Source organism: Mustela nivalis (assembly GCF_964662115.1).
Source record: "Mustela nivalis genome assembly, chromosome: 12".
Classification (NCBI taxonomy): domain Eukaryota; kingdom Metazoa; phylum Chordata; class Mammalia; order Carnivora; family Mustelidae; genus Mustela; species Mustela nivalis.
This window is the reverse complement of record NC_139031.1, coordinates 67,935,923-67,960,137: the sequence shown is the minus strand read 5'-3', so window position 1 is coordinate 67,960,137 and position 24,215 is coordinate 67,935,923. Positions and strand designations below refer to the sequence as shown.

General features: G+C 34.7%; 1 protein-coding gene across 5 annotated transcripts in view; it reads left to right on the top strand.

The window, feature by feature from the left end:
* Nucleotides 1-2,164: 2,164 nt before the first annotated feature.
* GNGT1 (G protein subunit gamma transducin 1) overlaps nt 2,165-24,215 on the top strand; it is a 353,394-nt gene continuing 331,343 nt past the window's right edge. For all 5 annotated transcript variants that reach the window (XR_014301331.1, XR_014301332.1, XR_014301333.1 and 2 more), the window contains exon 1: nt 2,165-2,821. The gene's annotated coding sequence lies outside the window, so the exon portion shown is untranslated. The remainder of the gene's footprint in view (nt 2,822-24,215) is intronic.

Below are 24,215 nucleotides of genomic sequence, written 5' to 3'. Positions count from 1 at the left end.
AGACAAGTTTAATCTAAAGAATAAATATGTGCAATGATTAAATCCAAAGACTATGGAGCCAGATTGCTTGCATTGGGAAAATTGCTTAACCTCTCTGCTTCATTATTTGCAAATGGGATTCATAATAGTATCTACATCATTGGATTGTTGTGAATATTAAAAAAGTTAAAACATGTGAAATGCAATTAGAATAGTACTTAATAATATTTGCTGTTTTGTGTCTTATCTGGTTGAGAAGTGAAGTTAAGATGCCAGGAAAATGGGTTTTTATACTGAACAACTCTTGGGTTTGTATCTTGTCTGAATAATTTTGAGGGGATATTTACTTCTGCTATATGATTTTTTTAAGAATGGCATAAAGAGTTATAGTAGAACTTGTTTAAAATGTAAATAGATTTTCAACTTATAATTAGAAAGGATTAGCAGATATCATGGTTACTCTAATAGATATAACAATAATTGTCTTCCTTCATACCTCTCCCTTTTCCATATAGGCTAGAGCAGGAGAGATTAGTTTCCTTTAAACATAAACTTTTCTTTACAACATAGGGAGGAAAATATGACAATTGCTAAAAAGATGTTAGGTCTCTTTGTCCTTGTGTTCAATCCCAAAACCATGTTTAAAAAAAAAAAAAATCCAAATAGGATGTTAAATGCAGGACCAGAAGAAACGAGATACCATTGGATGCGGAGATGGATGTTAACCAATGGTGAAGACCTGTCCTAAGTAAGCCTCAGTAATGGGAATTGATTTCTTTAAATAAAAACAATATCAGAAAAAAAGAGGTCTTTAAAAGATGTATTCATGAACTTTCAACAGAATGATGCAAAGAGGTCTGATGAAAATTAACTTCCTTACATTCCTGCCATAGAGCCTGGAATGTTCACCATTCTGTGACAACTTCTTAAAATGAATATGAACAAGAACTGGAGAAGGGAGTAATGAAAAAGTCAAGGATTGCTGGTGAGCATGTGGAAGATTATTTTCTTATTTAGAGTTTTCTAATGTGCTGTAATGTGGTATGTGTAATTGAAATAGTCAAGACCACAAAGTGCATTGAAAACAAAATAAGGTTTAATAAGGTTAATTCATTTACTTAAAGGAAGGATATATGCTATAATTAATCTGATGTATATGATCTCCGAAGTTACCAATCCCTCACCCTGCATCCAAGTAAAAAATATTAAATGTTCACAAAGATAATCAGGTAAGGCTTACTAAAAGAAATCTTTAATGTTACCTTAAGACCATAATCATTAAGTCTTACATAAATGGAAGAGGTAGTGGTATGTTTTAAAAAACAGAGTTGTTTAAAATTAACTATTATGGATATGTATTGATACTATTATTTGGAAGTTTTTAATCGAAAGACTGAAAAGGAGATTTGTAAAAATCCTCACATGATTATGGGAAATGCATGCAGAGGTTTTGAACTTAGAAATTTGTTTTTAAATAAAATGACAACTGTTTGGTTCTAATATAACATGGGGAACCACTGACTCTATCTGTTAAGTTTGATAAGTAGCAACTGAAGAAATAAATATGTTAATTTTGATGGGCACTAGTTAGCAGTCAGCCCATGAAATATTGCAGGAGAGCACAAGAAACATAAGGAGGGTAACTTAGGATATTCATAGTTATTCATGACGTATATATTAGTAACGCTGTGTTTGGTAAAGCTCAAGCATAGCTCTTTAAGAAAGATCTTTTCTAACGCAAATATTGTATTTGAGAAGTACGGTGTTAGAAGATTAAAGCCAATACATATTCTGAAAACGCATATGGACAAGGAGTGGAGGGTGACATGAATGAAAAAGTCAAGGATTGCTCCTGAGAGTGGGGAAGATTATTTTTCTTATTTATTTTCTTATTTAAATATGCTATATTGTGGCATGTGGTTGAAATCCAGACCCTCAGGCAGCAGCTTTTAAATTATACAAGTGTACACAGTCCTGTGCAACTGCAAGCAGATGTGCCTGGTGATCTAGAGGTGTTCCCTGGGTGGTAGTTGCCGAAATCTGGCCTCCAGACTGGAGTATAAGCTCCCGCCTGGGAGCCCGAGGCAAGCTTCCGGGAGGCAGAGGGAGAGAGCGTGAGGACGCAGTGCGCATCAGCCCGCGTCCGCGTCCGCGTCCACGTTCACGTTGTAAGCTCGTAGGGAAGGGCCACACCTGAAGCCTGCCTCTCAGGCCGAAGCTCCCAGAAGTGAAAACAGGCCTTTTTCACAGAAAGAGTAGGGCTGTGTTTGTGCAGTACCCTAAGAGTGCTGGCCTGCCAAGATCGGTCTTTCTGAGGGTTACAGTCCCATGGGACCCCGAAATACAAGCCTCTCGGCCACCAGAGCCAGGACAGCAAGGGACATCTCCTGGGACATGACTGCGGCAGGCGGCAGTCATAAAGACCAGGACACCAAACGTGTGTAAAAGCGGGGGACAGTGGCACTCTGGAGTGTGGCAGAGAGCGAGCCAGCGAGCATGAGAACGTCACGCACCGGCTGGAGGGAGGCCGCGGAAGCGCTTAAAGATGGCGCCCGCAGGCAAAGAAAATAAAGAGAGAGACGGAGAGAAAAGGGAACAAACAGACAAAAACAACAAGAAAAACAAATCTTGAGTTTAAAAAAAATTTAAAATGTGCCTACTAGTTGGAGCAAGGCGCAGGGAGACCTCGAAGATGGCACCCTCCAGCCTCTTTTCCCAGACAGCATCCCAGCAGGCCCCCAGAAGTGTGTCACATCAGTCTGTCCGTCAGGCCAACTCCCCTCTCCCACATAAAGTGTGGGCACCCCTGGATCGGCGGCTCCCACACCGGGTCCTGAGACTGGTGAGTTAAAGGGCGGGCCGATTAAGAGCCCAGTTCACTACAAACCTGTAGGTCTTGTGGACTCCTGCCTGACTTGGTTTTTAAAGCTAGATATTTGGGGGCTTGTCTCTCAGATGCAGGTTTTAAAAGTTGGGGGTGTCTGATAGGGGTTGAAACCCTTTGCTCCTTAGTGAGTTGTGGAGTTTGAGTTCCCTCTCCACTGTGGGTCCCTGCTAGGGAGTTGTGGGGGATGGTGTTGGGATTTATGGTGAGGTTGTGTCTTAGCCTTTCCTGCCTCTTTGATACGGACCTTCTCTTTTTTGCCTCAGGCTGGGAGTGGCTCAGATAGTATTATTTGCAGAGAAAGTAGTTCTTTACATAGTAGCAGATTTAGGGTGTTCCAGGAGTAAGCACTTTCAGGATCCTCTTCCGTCGCCATCTTGGACCGTGAACTCAAAAATCTGTATATTGAATCCAGTTTCTACATGAAACTTAAGTGTGTATTGATAAAAATTATAATTTTGGTTTTTTCTTCTTGTGAGCCTGTGACAGAAGGCTAGTCTTCATTTCTGAACCAGATAGGATAAAGGAAATGTGACGGTTTGTGAGAATTTCGTTGTATCATGGGTATCATGTCCCAACTTTCTTCATGACCAAGACACATAAAAAATGATTGCATTATTAAAGGAGTCTGTCACACTAACTCCATGAAATCTTTACTTAGAGATAGTCTCATAAGTGAAATCAGTAAGAGGCTGAGAGTATGGCTACATGCATGAGATATTTTCATAATTTTTCAACTTGGATTTGTGGGAATTATTTACGATCTAATATTAACTCTTAGCCTCCTACTTAGAGTCAGGAAAGTGAAGGGCATTTTGCATGAAGTAAGACCACCTTGAGAGACCATTCCATTCAATATTTGTTACAACAAAACCCAACATCTGTCAAAATGGTTCTCATCTCTTGGCTTTAAGAAATCATAATTTAAAAAATATGACCGTGAAATCCAGGCATTATGGTATATTTACAGGCTGGAGGCAAAGTGCCTTGAGGTTAAATAGTATCAGTTACAGTCTTCTTTCAGCAGTCTGGCATACAAGATGGAAGTCAATCTTATAAGTAAATAATTGACAAAAACACATTTGAGATTGTTTTTCCTCAAAGTGTTCCTCATAAAATTTATCTCAGTAGAACCAGGTTTCCATCAAGATTCAGAATAGTTTTTGCTTGTTTGTTTGTTTATTCACTTTCCTGGAAGTTGGGCTTTAAGTTTGCAGCATAATTCTAACAGAAATGAGTTTATTTGTTATTAGAATAGATTCAAAAGCCTCTTGAAGAGTATGTTTAAACCAGTAGAATCAATGTCCCATACAACTGCACATAACATGAACTTCTGAGGACTATTAAAAATGTTCGTATCGTCTGGTGGGTGAAGGGGAGAGGGGGGAGCCTCATGCGGTAATGTTATCCAGATGTAACCATTGTACCAATTCCCGTGGAGATCCAAACATAATTTTCTTTTGCTCTGAAACTGAGGTTTTCAAATTGAGTCTGTTTCCTTGGTGACATATGGCAGGGTTTCAATAGTACCCAAAATTACTTGATAAAGAGTGTATAGCTCTTGCTAAAATATTTGGGGGGGTAAACATTTTAACAACAACACAAATTATACAAATTTGGTAAATAATAACTGCAATACAAAATTCTTATGCTTAAGGAGGATCATTCTGAGCTGGGCCATCAGCACCAATAAAAGGCATATATACATATTCTCTGCCATTTGTGTTAATTGCATTAAAATGCTTTACAGATAATGCTCTAAGAAAAATAGGAATTTGATGAAGAATTTCAATAATTCCACTGCTGTGATTGGCTAATATTTAAAATTGTTGGTAGCCTAGCTAAAAGAATCAAAGAAGAACCCAAATGAATAAGAGGCAAAGAACAAGTAAGTAGAATGACTAAGTGGCTATTCATTGTCTAGTCATAATAGACTACTTAATTCTTTCTGCATATGATACCATTATCACCTGTGGATTCTTCTTCATCTTTAGGTTTTAAGATTTGCCGCATCTTATCAGGGAAGAGATTTCAGGAAATATAGATCTATGGGGCACTAAAAATCAAGTCAGTGTTATTGTTAGTCTTGATTTGACCATGGCATTTTAATTCTAGTACCTGGGCTTCTGCTCTCCTCTTAGATTTTAAACACCTGTTTATAACAAGTCCTTATTTTATTTGAATAACTTGAGTCTTAACATCCTCCAGTTTCCCAGCTCCTAAAATACAGGGCCCATGTATTACTTTCCAAATGCCCTTCTCCAAGCTCTCTCTATTGTCTCATCTCCTTTTTTTTTTTCTCCCATTCTACTGTTAAAAAGCTATCACTATGTTCTGTCAGTAATGTATTGTACTAGTTATTTGATTATTCCTGGTGCTGACACAGACACTAGCATATATATAGCAGGTTTTCAATAAACTTGTCTCAAGTGAATGTGTCACCCTAGATTTCTGCTCCCTTACTGTAGAAGACAGGAGTGACTAAATCCATCACAAAACCATCTTACTTTTAGCTAAGCATATGCAAGGCATCCTGAAGAATGTCTAAGTAGAATAGTCTTCTACTTCAGGTTCAGATGTCTTATTCCAACATATACAGGGTGATGGGTATTGAGAAGTCGTTTCTCTCACACATTAGTTTATTCCCATGCTTCTATCATCTGGCTTTCATTATTGGTTTTATATTCTCCTAACCCCCCTTCTTTCTGTCAACCCCTAGAGCTGCTCCATGATTTTTAACTTCTCGGTTTCCTCCTGAAAAGTCTATCCTCTAACCTGAGTTGTTCCTCCTCCTCAGTCCCTTCTAATTCAGTCATTGGGTAGGGAGTCTAAGAGAGGGTTTTCAGTTGTTGAAAGTAGGGGGGAAGGCACAGAAGCCTCTGTAATGACATTGCCAAAGTGGGGAATTTGGAAGACTAGTATTCCTTAAGTGTTGCAAATAGGGATTGTCATTTACTTCTTTGTTATGTTAATCAATGAAAGAGCTGGTGCTGTGTCATTACAAATATAACTTCTCTTAAGGAGCTCTTCTCCTTTGTGTTTTTATGTTGAAAGAATGTTTTCTAATCCACTCTGGGTTGCATTATGAAAGGTTCCTAAGGTGTTCCTCTATTCCTCCAGCCATTGTGGGTGCCAGATTATAGAAAATAGTCAGAAAGACATGGGATGGGTGTTTGGATTTGTTTAGTTTTGCCACTAATATATACCTCTTAGGATTGTTATGATAATAAAATACATTAATGTTTGTAAAGCTTTTAGAAGAGCACTGGCTGTATAATAAGCACTCCATAAATGTTTATTAAATAAAGAGAAATATTTTCTGTATTTTAATTTTTGAATTGTTTCCTCTAGGTCAGGATTTGGCACTGTTTTTGTTTGGGGCTGGATTATATCTTGTTGTGGGGGGCTGTCCTGTTTAGTAGCATCCCTGGCCTCTACTTCCTCGATGTCATTAGCACAGCCTCCCCCGGCCCCTTGGTAACAATAATTTTCTCCAGACATTGACATATTTCCCAGTGGGGGCAAGGGGGAACAAAAATTGTTCCCTTCGAGAATCACTGCTCTTGATATAAGAATTAATAGTCTATAGATCTTGGATTTATGTATAATTATTAGTAGTTACAAAGTTATAAAGTGGAGCCCATTGCTAATGTCACTGCTACTACAGAGGTTTCAAAGTTAAAACCCAGAACAAAAAGCTCTTCAAAGAGTAAGATGTTGTCACCAGCTTGCTATATAGTCTACTCAATTTCATTGCTTTTTTCCCCCTAAGTATTATTTCTTCTATTCAGTATACTCTGGTCTTTCCATTTCAGTGTGTATTTCCCCTCTGTGCCCTTCTCTGTGTGGCAACGCTGCATGTCTACCAGCAGGTGGTATCCATGAATAATGTGATCTACATCTTTTCCTTTGCAGGCTGGATGAGATTACCTCTCGCCACACTGCTGTGCAGAGGCTTAATGGCCAGAGCTCTGTAGGGATATTCTCTTTCTTTCCCCTAACTTGGAAGATGAGACGATGTATTCAAAAAGACTTTCATTTTATGTAACAGTAGATATTATGTATAACTCTACTCTTTGAGTTGGATACTTGTTAGCAGAATAATAGAGGTATTTGTTGCTGGTTAGTCAGAATTCTGCTAATTTGAATACCCAGATTATGTTGTTTCACTCTTCTTGACTAACCACCAATTACTACGTTCCACAATTGCATGTGGCAATGTGGGGATTGGCTTAAGAAGATAATGAAAGAAGCCCAAATAGTAGTATCTTTATCTTTTGCATTTTAAATGCCCATAAAAGCACACCGACTCCTCTTCATATATTATAGTCATAGTGTTGATTCATCTCAATTCTAGTAATCACTAATAATCATATGGAAATAAACATTTTCATAAGTCATGATTGGTATTTAAAGGTATCTATTCATTATAAAAGTTTTCATATTTCAAGAAGATATATATTAGGTAGTAATACTACGGTTTATGTTATAAAATTTCAGTATATTACAGTCTTGTCCCTTTGCATGCAACTCACTGAGTCTACCAAATTTTCCTTCTCTGGATTTTATGTTCTGGTTCTTAATCCAGCATAGGAGAATCTACATCCCTATTATTGTATAGTCTAACTAGACTGGACTTACTTTTTGGAAAATTGTCCAGAAAACCTTCAGAAGTAATGTCATTTTTGAGCCCCAAAAGGTGGAATTAAAAAAAAAAACTTTTTCCTGGAAGTAGAGGATTGAAAAAAAAAAAAGAGTATGAATCTAAATTAATTTCATTCATCTGACACATTGGAAGGATTTTGTGGCTTCCCTTCCTTGGGGTCGCTTGTGTACTTGCTATGGAATCAGATTGAGCCAATCATTTCCTCCAGCTTCACAATCTATATCTGGCCTTGTATTCCAATCAATATCGTAGTGATTGATATTGATCTTGAGGAGTTGAAATGACTGGCTCAACCATGTCTTGGTTTGATCGATTGTTAAGTAAATACCTGGTGTTAAGAGTTCTGTTCCTCATGAAATTATGATCAAACAAATGACCCCTAATAGAACTTTGACAGCTTAGTAATAATAGATTATCCTCAACTAGCAAAATAAAGTGAGACTTTATCAACTAATATGTGCCAGGTAATTTAAAAAATATTTCCATTTTAAAAATTATTAGAAGTTTGGAAAATACATTTTCATAATAATACAGGATTTTCTATGTTATGAAAAAATTGACCCATGTGTCTTCATCATCATTCATCCTTCATTCAGGTTTGTTAATCATAACATTTTGTCATAGCTATAAAATACAGAGAGATATATATAGAGACATCATATACAGAGAGATATCATATATATCATATTTATATTATATATACATCATATGTATAGAGATATCATACATATGATGTATATATATATATCATACATATCATACAGATATCATACATACGATGTATATATATATATACACACGATTGCTATATATACACTATATATATATATATAGTATATATATATATAAACTATTGCTGAAAATCCCTATGTATACCATCCTTACGTCGATCCTATTTATCCTTCTCCAGTCATTCTCCAGAATTTAGTGTTTATCTTCTCATGTAAGCTTTTACTACATTTGTGGCTATTGTGCCTGTTTTATAATAAATGGTCTCATAGTCGGTATTTCCTCTGACAGCTTGTTCTTTAACTCAAATTAAATTTTATGAGATTCATCCATATTGATGCAACTCTTACATAGATGAGTAGAGTGAAATTTATTTATCTAACCTTCTGTTGAAGAACACTGAGGTTGTTTCTAATTTGTCTCTCTCCTAGCAGTAGTGCTGCTGTGAACATGTGTGTACATGTCTCCTTGTGTGCATGTGTGAGAGGGTCTGTAACAGAGAATTGCTAAATCATAGAAAGTGCATCTTCAAATTTATCAGATAGTCCCAAATTGTTCTTAAACTTGTATTTTCTCTAGCCATGTATAAAAGTGTTCTTATTTTATAATCTCATCAACTATTTGGTATTATTAGACTTTATTTTTATTTATTTTTGCCAGGCTAGAAGTATGAAATTATATCTTACTATGGTTTTATTTTGCTTTTATGTGATCACCATTATGTTGCATTATGTTTATTTGCTACTAGTTTTTGTTTTTCTGAAAAGTTTTTTTGTTCATATCCTTTACTATTTTTTCCTCTTTGATTATTTGACTTTATTCTTATTTACAGAATATCTATCTCCCATCTTAACCCCGTCAACTTCCAATCTTGTTTTGTTATTTGTAATATCACATAGTTTTGTAGATTATTTTTTAAACAATTATATATAAATTTTATTTTCCTCATGTTAAAAACAGTTACATTTTTTTCAGTACTAAAAAAATAATATATCTTTACATTAATGTATTCAAACGATCCACACAAATACAAGAAAGTTAAGATCTCCTGAAATCTCAGTATCCCTATATAATTATTGCTAATATTTTAGTTAATCTTCTAATATATCCTTTGTGCATTCACCCACATTCCCAGATACATACTTTTACATGTAATTAGGTCATATAATTATCCTTCTTTGTCTTCCTTCCTTATTTTGTCCCCCATTTCCATATTCTACTACTTTTTGCCCATTTCCATATTCTGTCACTCCAGCGCAAGTTAATAACTTCAATTTTCAAGCCAGCAATGACATATCAAATCCTTCTCATGGATTTGACAATCTGCACGTCTCTTCTGTGACCAGTTGGAAAAAAAACTCTGCTTTTAATGGCTCATATAATTTGGCCAGACCTACCTGGTAATCTTCCTGTCTTAAGGTCATCTCTGCTATAATGTAATCACTGGAGTAAAACCTATCATATTCAAGGTCCCAAGTATTATGCAGGGCATGTACAGCAGGGAGGTAGAAATTCTTGAGGGGTATCCTAGAATTCTGCCATCTGGACCCCAAAGATTCAAGCCCCTGCCAAATGAACAACACAGTCATTGCCTCCTGAGGATTCCAAGAGTCTTACCCCATTACAACATTGGCTCACATCCAGAATCTCCTCTAAATCTCATTAGCTTCAAAGGCTAAACTCTCAACATTTAAGTTATCTAAATCATATGCAGATGAGCCTCTTGGGTATAATCCATTAAGTGTAACTCCTGGGGCATAATTAATCTTTGTCTGTGGACCTATAAATCTAAAGAGAAAACTTATATGACCCCAACTCTCATCCCCAACAAGATGAGTATTGTTAACAGTTATAGGCATTAGAATTCAAAAAGGGCAAAATGGAAGATAAAAAGGAATCATTGGTCCAAAGCAGTTCTGAAATTTGGCCAGGACAAGTTTTTAGCCTGAGTTCCTTGATTAGGTTTCAGGACTTGGAGATAATCCTTCACAGCTTTCTGCTTTGCCCCCCTGAGTTCTCATTTGTGGCTAGAGGGTATTGGCTGTGTTCTATCCATTCTTGGTTTCACCCTCTTAATCATATTCCCTTTTCTATGAAAGGTAGCATGTGCATATATCTGAGTAATTGTATCAGCCTCTTCCAGTAGAAATTGGGCATCCAGCAGCTTCCTTTCGTTTGTGTTTTTTCTGTTCCTTTATAATTCTCTTAAAAACTTTTGTATTTTATATTTATTTTTTGCATTTATGTTTTTTCAAGAATATTGTTCTGTACTTTTTTCTTATAATGTCTTTATCTGATTTTTGATATCACAACAAAGTCTCACCTCATAAAATAAATTGGGATATATTTCTTTCTCCTCAATTTTCTGGTAGATAAAGATACTGTGTAAAGTTGGTGTTTCTTCCTTAAATATTTTGTAGACTTCACCAGTGAACTTATTTGGGCCTGAAATTTTCTTTGTGAGGTTTTTCAAGTAAAGATTTCATTCTTTAATGTGTATAACCTTATTCAGGTTATAAGGTTATGTATTTTTTTCCCTGATTAAGCTCTTATAATTTGTGGCTTTCCAGGGATTTGTTCATTTAATCAAAATTTCCTATTTACTGGTACAAAGCTATTCATAGTGTCTCAAGATCTGTAGTGATTTCCTTTATTTTATGCCTAGTATTAATAATTTGTGTTTTCTTTTTTGTGGTGAACTTTAATAGAAGTCTTCAGTCTTATTGATCTTTTTATCTTTTTTTCTTTCTTTCTTTCTTTCTTTCTTTCTTTTTCTTTTTTTTTTTTTTTAAGAGGGGGAAGCAGCAGAGGGAGAAAGGCTCCCAAGCAGGTTTCACACTGGGCCCATGGGGCTCGATCTCACAATCCTGAGATCATGGCCCAAGCTGAAATCAAGAGTTGGACACTTAAACCTATTGAGTCACCCAGGCTCCCCTCTTACTATCTTTTTAAAGAACCAACTTTGGTTTCATTGATTCTATTGATTGGTTTTCTATTTTCAATTTCCTTGATTTCTACCTTTGTATTTATTATTTTTTTCCTTCTGCTTGCTTTAGGTATAATTGGCTATTCTTTTTCTAATTTCTAGTGGAAAAGATTAGGTCATTGATTTGAGACCTTCTTTTCTTATATAAGCATTTAGTTACTAGAATTTTCTCTAAGTACTGCTTTAGCTACATATCAAAGATGTTGATGTGTTGTGCTTTTATCAGTGGTTCAAATATTTTCTAATGTTCTTTGTGACTTCTTCTTGACCCTTGAGTTGTTTAAATGTAAGTTGTTTGATTTCCAGATATCTGGGGGTTTTCTCAATGCATTATTTTTTTGATTTGTAATTTATTTCCATTGTGGTCAGGGAATACATTGTATATACTTTTAATATTCTAAAATATTTTAAAGATTGATTTTATGGTCCCTATTGTCTATCTTCATGTATATTTCATGAGCACTTGAAATGAATATGTATTTTCAGTTATTGAGTATAGTGCTATGTAATTGACAATTAGGTTAATGTGGTTCTTTTTCCCCAGGTTTATTGAGATATAATTGACAAACGACATTATGTAAGTTTAAGGTATACAACCTGATAATTTGATACATATATATTACAAAATGATTACCACAATAAGGTTAGTTAGCATATCTATTATCTCATATAGCTACTATTTAGGTAAATGTGGTTATTAGTGTCATTTGATCTTCTGTATCTTTACTGATATATATTCATGCCTTCACCATTTTGGGTTTAAAACATTTTTTTTCTGCAGACTCAAGTTGCTTTCTAGACTATTTTCCTTTAGTATATCTTGTACAGATCTGTATTTTTCCTATTCTATTTCAAATTGTTATGTCTTATTTTACTTTAAATATTTATTTTGTAGTCTTGATTCAGTAGTTATAATGTCTGATGGCTTTGGAAAGGTTTCATCCCAGTGTTGTAACCAGTGACACATCTTAAATATTTTTATTTTTATTTATTTTATTTTTTTAAAGATTTTGTTTCTTTATTTGACAGAGAGAGAGATAGATCACAAGTAAGCAGAGAGGCAGGCAGAGAGAGAGGGGGAAGCAGGCTCCCCACTGAGCAGAGAGCCGGATGTGGGGCTCAATGCCAGGACTCTGAGATCATGACCTGAGCGGAAGGCAGAGGCTTAACCCCCTGAGCCACCCAGGCGCCCCCCAGTGACACATCTTTATACAGGGCCTTCAGCCCCAGCTTTTTCTTTTGCTTGATGCAAAAGCCTTCTCTCTCCTGAACTATTGACCTCTTGGTAACAAAACCTAGCAACGGTCAATTCTGTAAAAGAATATGAGTGCTCTTTAAAGACATGCAATATAGGATTTGTTTTCTTGTTTGAAACACAACATACAATCCTTGACATTATATCATATAATACATATTTTGAATTCTGTTATTGTCAATGACAGGTGATTTTGATCAAAACTTGATTAAATAGTCAAAGTTAAGTGGTTATTACTTTTAATCAGAGTTAAACAGAAGCAAATGACAATCTCATTTATAGACAGAACAACAGAAAGGAAATTAGCTCTTCAGCTAAGACTTTAGGAAATGAAGGCAAGTAATTATTGTAGAAATAGGGATGAAGTATCATTCCCTGTATTATCCAATATTTCTTCTTCTAATTTCTTAAATACTTAGTGAACTTACAAATCCTTCAGACACAAATCTTTCTAGGAGGAAACAAGCTTTAATTTGTTTGTGATTTATTTGGGGTTCTCATTCTTGGAAAGGATAATGTATCAATTTGTATTTTCAAGTTTCCAGACAAACTTACATGTACACAAATTGCTATCAATATAGATTTTATATTCTTCATAAAAGTTGTTTTTTTCCTGTACAAATAACATTAAAATTTACCTTTAGCTTGGTCAGTAAATCACAAATTAAATTTTACATGTATTACTGGAAAAAATGGACTAAAACCAATCTTTTTTTTAAAAGATCTTATTTATTTATTTGTCAGAGAAATAGAGAGGCCACCTGCATGCACACACTAGCAAGGGGAGCAGAAAGCAGAGGGAAAATACTCCTCCCTCTGAGCAAGGAGCCTAATATAGGACTCTATCCCAAGACCCTGAGATCATGACCTGAGCTGAAGGCAGATGCTTAATCAACTGAGCCATCCAGGCATCCCATAACCAATCTTTTAAAGCATTAAAAGCAGGACAAAAGGATTTCTCTTTAATTTAATCAATTAGATAAGACAACATATTTAAATTAAAAAAAAAAAAAAACCTAGGTCATACTTTTGGCTATATTGCTAGTAACTCTTAGCAGTATTTTAACTTCTTTAAGTTTCCTCATTGTAAAATAAGAAGGTCCACGGCAGAAAATCATTAAGTGTCCCCACTAATTTTAACATTTTATGTTAGGGACTTATTTACTTTAGATGAGGAAAAAACATCTCAGTAAGTCACACTGACTTCCTGGATATAAAGCATCTATGATTATTCATAATTCAATCCTAGCTTCCCACACACTTTCTAATCCTTTCTCAGTGCCCCCGAGATCCAAACAGTTCTGACTCCTTTTCAGAACTATAGGCTACTTGGATCAGTGACTCTCCAATTATATACCTCAAATCTTTGGAAGCTGGTAAAAATCATTGGAGTTATAAAGAAAATGTAAATCCTTGAATACATCAAATATTTTCTATAAACTGAAAGTGGCTCATTTGATTTTTCAAATATAAGTAGATGTTCCTGTGATTACTAAAATTAAAATAGTTGATTTCAAATGTCTATTAATTTAAGGAAAATACCTTAATAATTAAAAAGATTTTTTACAATGTATTTTCCCTAATAGATACATGTAAAATTTAATTTGTAAATTATTGACCAAACTAAAGATAATTTTTTGGTCATTCTTGGTTTTCAAAATTAATTTTACAATGTTTTTTACATTATTTTAAAACAATGTAAAATTAAAATTGCTCTCATATAGAGATATTTAGAAATTTTAAGTTTTGATAATATTAGGAATAACTGATCTTACACTGTTTCCTTCAGTTTATTTTATTTTAATATGAATTGCCTCTGAAATAAATTCAGTTGTCAGTTTTTGGTAAGGCTGTCTGGAAAATTACTGTAGGGAAAAGTAGGGTAACAATTTGATATCTACTCTATACCCCATAGCACTTTATATATACTTTCTTTTTTTTTTTTTCCACTTCTGACACTACATTTAATTGATTCTATCTATCTTTCTAACTGGATTAGAGATTACTTGAGGATAGTAATAGTTGCTTACTTACCAATAGCTTCTCCCACTTTGTCTACTATGTCATGCTGCATAGATAGTAAACGCTTAATAAAAATTGTCTGGATTGAATCTAATGATTCTGTGATTCTATCAGCAGATTAGGAAGCTGCCAATAGATCAGAAAGAGTGAGCAGTCCCCTGTTACTGAGAAAGTAGAAATGACCAAAGGGATAAGACTCCAGATTAGAGTATCATTCAATAAAGATCAGTATTCTGGGCTACCTCTGGGACCATCCTGATACTCAGAGAAGTCAAAGAACCATGGATAGATTAATCTTATTCTCTGGGGTTTGCATGTTTAGGTGGTCAGATGGAAGTGGGGTTGAGTCCACCTAGGCAAGATCAAGTATCAGGAATTTTTTACATTTGTTTAGTGATTTACAGCTTTCAAAATGCTTTAACTAATATATATTTTGTTTAGGTGCTGATTTTGTATAAAACTTAGATTCTATTTATATACTTCATGGCTTCGTTGATGTCTAAAGAATTAAGTGTGGAAAAGTTGTGGACAATTACTTGGGTCTTTAATGATATTGATGTCCTAGCGACAATCTAGATCCAAGAAGAATATATATGAATATACCAATTGGATGATTGAGTAGTGTTTTAATGAAAATTAGGATGACTGAGTTAGTACAGATCTCTAGAATCCATCCCCTTTTTCCAGAATATCTGCGTACTTCATGATCTGGCTTATTTTGTAATGTCTCTACCTCTTATGTATGTTCTCTGACCAAATCCCTCTCTCCTGTTGTTGCTGGTTATTCTTTTAAACACAGGCTTAATCATTTCTGTCCCGTGTTTGGAAACTTCCAATGGTTCTCCCAACCTGAAGAATAAAGTAAACTTCTGTTTGCATGTTATGAGGAGATATAGTCAGAATTTCTCTGATAACATCTTAGATGGCTTTTCTGGTTGCCCAACTAAGGGACTAAGGTCTCTATTCCCAGTGGGAGAGAGTGCCAAAATCTCCAGGTAGTAGGAGTAATAGGAGTAGTACTTGGCTTTCCTACTACTCTTCTGAGCAGCTGGCATTTAAGCTCAGACTTTTTGATGTCAAAGCAGTTCATCTTGACTCAAATTCTGCAAAGACTAGCTTAGCTTGCCCCCCAAAAAAGAAAAGCAATGTGGAAGTGGGACAGAGGACTAGTGGGGTTTCTCTGCTAAAGCATAGCCACATGGTTTGTCCTGCTGCACCTAGGGAGCTCTGCAAACGATGCCATAGCATGCTGAGAGATGGAGGATCTCTGAAATCATTGCACTTCTGCCCAAGTTTCAGTGTGTGGTAAAGCTTTTACAGTACTCTAAGAAAATGAGATTCTTGGGGTGCCTGAGTGGCTCATTGGGTTAAAGCCTCTGTCTTTGGCTCAGGTCATGATCCCGGAGTCCTGGGATCGAGCCCCGCATCAGGCTCTCTGCTCGGCGGTGAGCCTGCTTACCCCCTCTCTCTCTGCCTGCCTCTTGGCCTACTTGTGATCTCTCTCTGTCATATAAATAAATAAAATCTTAAAAAAAAAAAAAGGAAATGAGTTTCTTTACCATATACTTCAAAATATGACTTTGTAGCCTCCAAAGTTTCATGTTGTTTTTCGATTTTATCCCAAGCTGTTTGCTGTTCCTTCCAGGTTCTGCACATCCATACTTCATTATTTCCATTGACAGTAACTTTTCTAGCTCATTTGCCAGTCATCCCTGCTGTCCTTGGTCACCATAACAGTTAAACAGGACTGTTCCATATAGCTACTGGCTATCTACAACACGAAAATCCCATTTCAGTTAATTGTCCTTTCAAGGAAGCAAACCATTTTTTCCCCTCATCTGAAAAACTGTCTTTGTAAGCATACCAATTGGTTGATGGTCCAGCTAATGAAAATATGATTTACTCACATTGACATAAGCAATTGTGTCAGTGGGAGAAATAGGAGGTCTCTAGTATCACACTTCTAAATATGCATGTTTGAATTTTTATATTTTTTCAAAACTCCAGCCCTCTTTCTGTTCAATATTTATTTTTTATTCCACCATATTTACACTCAGCTTTCACTGAGTTGTCTATACAAACTGTTCCCTAAGGTGGTTCCTGAAACTGTCTACTTATATGCTCAAATTAGATTTATAATTTGGATCATTGAACCATCATGTCATTCTAAAATGAATGGTCTAATATTTGAGGCTATTGTGTTTGGGCCTGATGCATTTCTTCCTTGCTGATGACTCTTAGGCTAGATGATTATCCACCACATGTATGCAAATTATATGATGCTTTTTTGAACAAAATTATACAAAGACAGATATTTACTTTCCACTTTACCTTACATAGATGCTCTTACCAAGAAACAAACAAAACCCCATGGAATGTATTCAGTGTCAAGGATGGGGTGTAGAGTGATTACTTTGGCTGAAACATGAACGAACTGTAAGCAAGGATAAGAATGAGTATAGAGACTGTAGTAGGCAGAATTTTTAGATGGCCCTCAAGATTCTTATTCTGTGGTGTATGTATACTTTCTTCCAGTTGTTCAGTCAAATACTGATCTTAATATCCTGTGAAAGTGTTTTATAGATGAATTGAATCCTCAAATATGTTAACCTTAAAATACATAGATTATCTTGTGGATAAAAAGTAGGGAATTTATCTTGTGGATTAAAAGTAGGGAATTTTCTTTAGCAGTTTGCAGAAAAGGAGGTCAGAGATTCAGAGCACAAGAAGGATTTTATGTGTCATTGATGGCATAAAGATTGAAGGAAAGGAATTAAGATGTCGGAGTAGAGAGTAGTCCCTGACCGACAGGCAGTAAGGAAATAAGAACCTCAGTCCTCCAACTGCGAGGAACTTAATTCTGCCAATAACTAGAATGAGCTTCAAGTAGGTTTTCCCTCAGAGCCCACAGATAAGAACTCAGCCTACCTGATCCTTGATATCAGTTTTTGATGCCATGGAGAGAGAGAACTTATCTGTGCTGAATTTCTGACCTATGCAATTATGAACTACCAGATTGATGTTGTTATAAGACACTAAGTTTGTGATAACTTGTTACTTGGTAATAGAAAATGACTACAGAAGGTACTGTAGTTATTGGAATGAGAGGTAAGGGCAGCTTGGATTGTGGGGGTGGCAGTGGAAATAAAGAAGAACAGAAGTAAGAGATATTTAGGAGCTAAATTTGATATGATTTTGTAAGAGATCGGGGGATAAGGGAGATGGATAAGTTAAAGCAGATATTTGGTTTATCACTATTAATCCTTTTTCACACATTAGAACACCACCATGCTAAGTAGATTATAAGTGTTGTGGGAAGTGAAAAACATGAATTGGGTTTTAGAAATGTAGAATTTGATGTCTTTAAGACGATTAATTGGAGATGCCATGTGTGCACTTGGTATGATTCCTTGTTATACTGGTGATAATTAAAGTCACAAACATGGGTGACATCACTTATTTAGACTATGACATGAGAAGAGGATGGAACTTCAAGAATCTTCATAATATAATAGCCAAGTGCAGGTCAGTAAGCCCACACAGGAGACAGAGAGGTAATCAGCTGTAAAAACAAAAGCAATATTGTATCCTGGAAACCAAGAAAACAAGTGCTTCAAGGAAAAGAGCATTGTCCATGTGACAAATGCTCCCCAGATGTCAAAGAAGAAATATTTCTCTTGGGCTTAGTCAAATGAAGTTATTGGTTACCTTTAACAGAACTACTTTCATGTAGTGGTGGGGACATAAACCAGACTAGAATAAGATGAGTGGGAGTGAGAAAAAGAAATTACTAAGCATAGAAAACTCTAAGGAAGTGTCCTTGAAAAGGGAAGAAAGTCAGAAAGTGTCTGGAGATGTTGGTTTATTTTTTCTATGGGATACACTTAACATTTAAAAGCCAACTAGAAGGATCCAGTTGAACAGAGCTGTTGAGAGAAGGAGGAATAGACAGTGGTTTCCTGAAAGGGCTGGGGAGATGAGATCCAAAGTACACTTGGAGGTTAATTTTCTTCAGTGTGACAGGAAGGAGAGAATATCGATAGGTTCTAGTATATATAGATTTACGTATTAGGAAAAGTGAAATTAATTGGTTCTAACCTGATGACGTCTCTTTCCTCCCGAACCATGAGCACTGTTGTCTGTAGAGAATGTGGGGATAGAGAGCAGGAACTATAAATGTGAAGAGGGCTGGATAAAATTTAAAGTAGTGACTATGGAAAATGGATTCAAATGAACAGACCCATATAGATACTTTCAAGTAAACTTGAATGTCCTAGAAGAATTGAGGATTTTCTGTCATCTTTGCAACCCTTTACATTCCCTCACTCTGAGGTAGAACTCACCTATAATATCTTTTTCCCTTGAAATACCATGGACCATTTTTCATACTGTGCTAGAAATAATCTCACTGTATTCTAACTGCTCGTTAACATGTCTTGTTCCTGCAATAGACTGTGATCCACATAAGACCATTCCCGATGCCTTCTCTTTGAACTGCCGTAGTTTAGCTAGTAATGAAAATAAAATAGTGTTATTATGGCCTAGAAAAAAATAAATCAAGTAATAACAGTAATTTTTTAACAGTAATTTTTAATAATAAAAGTTACCCTTTGCTGAACACTAACATGTGTCACTTCATTCAGTTTGCTTAAGTAGATTTTCATTTTTTTATTTGTAATTTAATTTTGTCCTTACAGTTTCTCTCATTTGTATATTTAATAGATTAGGAAGATAAAGCTTAGAGAGGTTAAGTGTCTCCATGATAATATTGCTACCAAGTGGAAAACCCTTTTGAGCTCAGATCTGCCTGATTCAGAATCCCACACTTTGGCCACTATTTTCTCTTATTTTTCTGTAGTACTTATTGAATATTTATTTACTAAGTTTCTTGTATTTCAGGACATGTTTTTACCAAATATTTAGACAACTTTCTTCCTTAACCTGTCAAAGGGAAAGAAGATATTATTGTGCAAAACCAAATTCATTTATTTATTTCGTATGGTTGGACTTTATATAGACAGCTCCATTGCAAAAGTACTGCAAGAAGAGAATTGATGTAGGAATATGCTAACTGACTTAGTTTGGTGACAAAACACCACAGACTGTGTGGCTTATAAACCACAGAAATATATTTCTTCACCATTCTGGAGGCTGGAAATTTTGAGACCATAGTGCTGGCATGGTCAGCTTCCAGGGAAGACCCTCTTCTGGATTGTATACTGCTGACTTCTGCTGTGTCCTCACCTACTGGAAAGGGTTAGAGAGTGCTGTCAGGCCTCTTTCACTACATTCTTAGAGGACTTAGTCTCCTCCCAAAGACCCCAGTTCCTAATACTGTTACCTTAGGTGTTATGTTTTCAACATATGAGTTTGGGGAAGACACAAACAATTCAATTCATAGCACTAATCAACTGAATTAGAACTCAGTATCACCATTACCATGTCACACAAGAAGAATATAAAGCAACTTCATTTGGCCAGGCATGACTATTTGCTTAATTAACAAAAAAGGAAAAACAAATAAACCCTTATTCTAGGGCATAACATGATCCCATGGTTAGTCAGATAAAAATTGGATTACACTTTAGAAGCAATTTCTAAGATTTGGAAAGTGGTTTAACACGTTGCTGAAATGTAAGTAGGTACCCAATCCAAATGAAGTGACAAAATGGCAGGGTTATCGCTATTCTTCGGTACACTGTTTTTAGGGGAAAAATAAAGAAAAAGGACTCAAAGGTAATTTAGGAATAAGTGGAAACTCCTTATATGTGAATCATTACTGGGTTGATTATGCAATCTATGTTTTATGTGTCATTTTACTTATTTCTATAAACAATTCATTGATAGCAAAGAGCGCTATATGAAAGAGTGAAGAGAGAACTTCAGTCATTTCATTTTGTCACTTACTAACAATCAAGGAAGAGAAAACCCATGAAGGTACTAACCTGTAATGTTTATAACCTGTGAATATAATTTTTTCTATAATAGTTACATTCTTTAATACCACAAATCAACATTTCTGAAATTTAGAAAGTTTACCACAAATTCTATTTATCTATCTGTCATTATCTATGTAAAATCTTTTTTTACATACTAGAAATTTTTAAAAATTAGTATTTTTGGTTATTTATGTTTAAGTCAAAATATATTATGGAATTTTAGATCTGAGTGTCATGAAGTTATTAATATATATATCTGTTTTTTAGTTAAGTATCTAATATTAAAGGCAAATTTCACATATATGTTATTTAACAATTAAAGTTTTTAATTTAGTTTAAATTCAATTTTTTAGAGAAAGTGCATAATTTGTCAATGAATAAATTTTAAAAGAAGGTGTCACTTTTGGTTAAAAACTGAATATGTAGTATAATTGTGGTTGAAACTGTGAAAATATATGAAAACTATTTTTAAAACCTAGTTGTTTGATATACATGAGCTTTGTACATAAAATAATCAACTGGATTATATGCATATGTTTGTATATTTTTTATGATTGATGAGATATATCTGTAAAGATGCTTTTAGCAACAACTCTAGAAAATCAACTCTAATTGGTTTAAAAGTAAGGAGATTTTTAAAAGTAAGGAGATTACTCATGTAATTGGAAGACAAGTGGCAAAATGCAATGAAGCATTAATCTAGTGGTCCAGCTTCATTTTTTACAAATCTACTTTTGTGTGAGGTATTTTTATATGTATTTGCATACAAATGCAATCATTTTAGAGGTTCTGTTTGATACATTTTGACAAATGTATAGAACCAAACCCTAATCAAGATAGAACATTTTCTTTACTCCTCAAAATTCTTTTCTGGTTATTTTCAATCAACCTCTCTCTACCATTTCCAGTGTTATAGGCTGCCACTGATTTTATCCTTGACATTACAGACTGGTTTGCCTATTGTAGAATTTCATAAGCTATCAGACATGGCTGGATTCTTTTGCTCAGCCTAATGTTTTTGATATTTGTTTATGAAGTATGTATCGGTAATGTAGAAAAGTAAAGCTTTTTAATTTCTGAGTAGGATTACATTGTGAGACTATACCACAATGTGTAAAACCATTCACCTATTGATGGACATTTGGTTTATTGACAGTTTGGGGCTTTTATACAACCTATTATGAACAATTGAGTCTTTGTATTGGCATATATTTTCTGTTTTTTTGGGTGAATACTAGAAGAGGAATTGCTGAATTTTATGTTAAGTGTGTGTTGACTGAATTTTATGTTAAGTATATGTTAACTATCTTCCAAAGTGCCTGCACCATTTTACAATCCCACCAAAATATATGAGACTTCAAGTGTTTTCTCTTAAAGCTGGCACTTGGTATTGTCAGTCTTTTCAATTCTATTTTATTTTCTTCTTGTAGTGGTATCTCTTTGTGGTTTCGTTTGCATTTCTATGATGAGTAAAGATACTGAGAATCTTTTCCAGTGCTTTTTGGCCATTTATATATCTTCTTTTCTGAATGCTTGTTTAGGGCTTTTTACCCTTTCCATTAGTTTGTTTGCCTTATCATTGAGTTTTGAGAGTTATTTATATATTTTGGATATAAGTTGTGTGAGAAAGTATTAATCCAGCAGGGCTGAGTTGTTCAAATCTTACATGTTCCCATGAAGGGCCTATTTTCATTACTGGCCTTTGGCCAGCTCTCAAGTGAGTTCATGAAATGCTCTGACTGGTAAGGATATTTTGCACACTTAGGGTCTTGAGCCATACTATACTAGTTTGTCTATTTAGTTTATACAAACATGATTTATGTTGCACACTTGCTTTTTGAGGGGGGATTGGATAGAAAAAATTATTACACTACATTATGAATATACTAAATACCACTGAACTTTACACTTTAAAATGGTTAATTTTACATTGTGTGAATTTTACCTCAATTAAAAAAAAAGCAATTGTTTTAAATGGGCAAAAGATTTAAATAGACATTTCTCCAAAGAAGACATATGAATGACTATTAAGCATATGAAAAAATTCTCAATAGCTACAATAAAAAAGATAGATAATGATAACTCTTGGCAAGGGTATAAAGAACTTGAAATTCTCATACATTGCTGATGGGAATGTAAAATGGTACAATTGCTGTGGAAATCCGTTTGGCAGGCCCTCAAAAAGTTAAAAATAGAGTTACCATATAGCACAGCAATTCTGCTCCTGGATATATACCCAAGAGAAATGAAAACCCATGTCACTTTGTACACAATGTTTATAATAGCATAATGCATAATAGTCAAAATGGAAACAACTGAAATATCCATTAATTGATGAATGAGTAAATATAATGTTGTATATTCAATGAATATTATTCTGCAATAAAAAGAAACAGTATGATACATGTTACAACAGATGAATATTTATTTATTATTTTTAAAACTTCAGTATAATTAATAGTATTATATTAGTTTCATGTATACAATATAGTGATTCTACAATTCAACATAGATGAATCTTTATTTACAACAATATTCTTGGTAGACAAAGGCAATCACAAAAAATAATGGATTATATATTTACATTTGTATGAAATGTACAGGATAGGATAATTCATAGAGACAGAAAATAAAACAGTGGTTGCTCAGGGCTGATGCAGGTGAGGGAGGGAGGTTGGAGAGGAGTGGGCATGGGATTAATGAGCATGGGATTCCTTTTAGGGAAGACAAAATATTTTAAAGTATATTGAGATGACCTTTGCATAACCCTGTGAACTTATTAAAAATGGTGAATTGTACACTTTAGATAGGTGAATTGTTATGGTAGGTGAGTTACATCTCAAAGCTGTTTAAAAATCAATCACTATGATGATGGCTGGTACCGTTCAGTTGAGATATAAACTGAGAGACTAAGCCATGAATATATTCAGCTTATCTCTATTCATACACTCTCAACACACAAACTCTTTTCAAACAAAATCTAAATACTTATTAAGTATACTGAAAAAATAGAAATGGAAATACTGCATTATTCGAATACTATAAGTACCTCTAGAAATTTTTGTGAACCATTCTGAAAATAGTGAATAATGAAATAATAAAGAACTTGCTTCCACAGTCTTAGAATTTTTTCCTCTGAAAGACAACATTAAGTTAAACACATGAAATAATTTTCAGTATAATATAATTGATAAAATATCTAGCAATACCAGTGGATGAGACCTGAAAGAAGTAAACCATGCTCATAGCTATTATTACTTCTCCAAGCCTTGCCTTTCTCATTTATAAAATGTGTACCATAATAATACCTACTTCAAAATATTGTTAAAATTAAATTAGTTAATGCATGTAAGTTTTCAAGTATTAGATGTAATGACAACCACTATTATTGTTGCTTTTTTGTTATTTTTATATTTTATATATTTAATATATAAATATTTAGTTGTTACTTTGATGATCATATCTAACATTGACAGTCCCTGATCCTACAAGACTAGTTACTAGTCCATACTTCCTGGGACAGATTCTAAATGATCAAATACTTTCTCTTCTACATTCAGGGTGGTAGGTTGGTCAAGAGATAGGGGAGGTTTGGAAGGAAATAACAAATTATTCTCTATAATGTTCCTACGGTCATCGTGGTCACATGCTGTGAAAGTCACATTTTACCACTGGAATCTTGGAACTCTATTTTCAATGCCTTGAGTCCTCCATTTTTGTACAAAATAACTGGTATTTTGCCCCATCCTGTGATG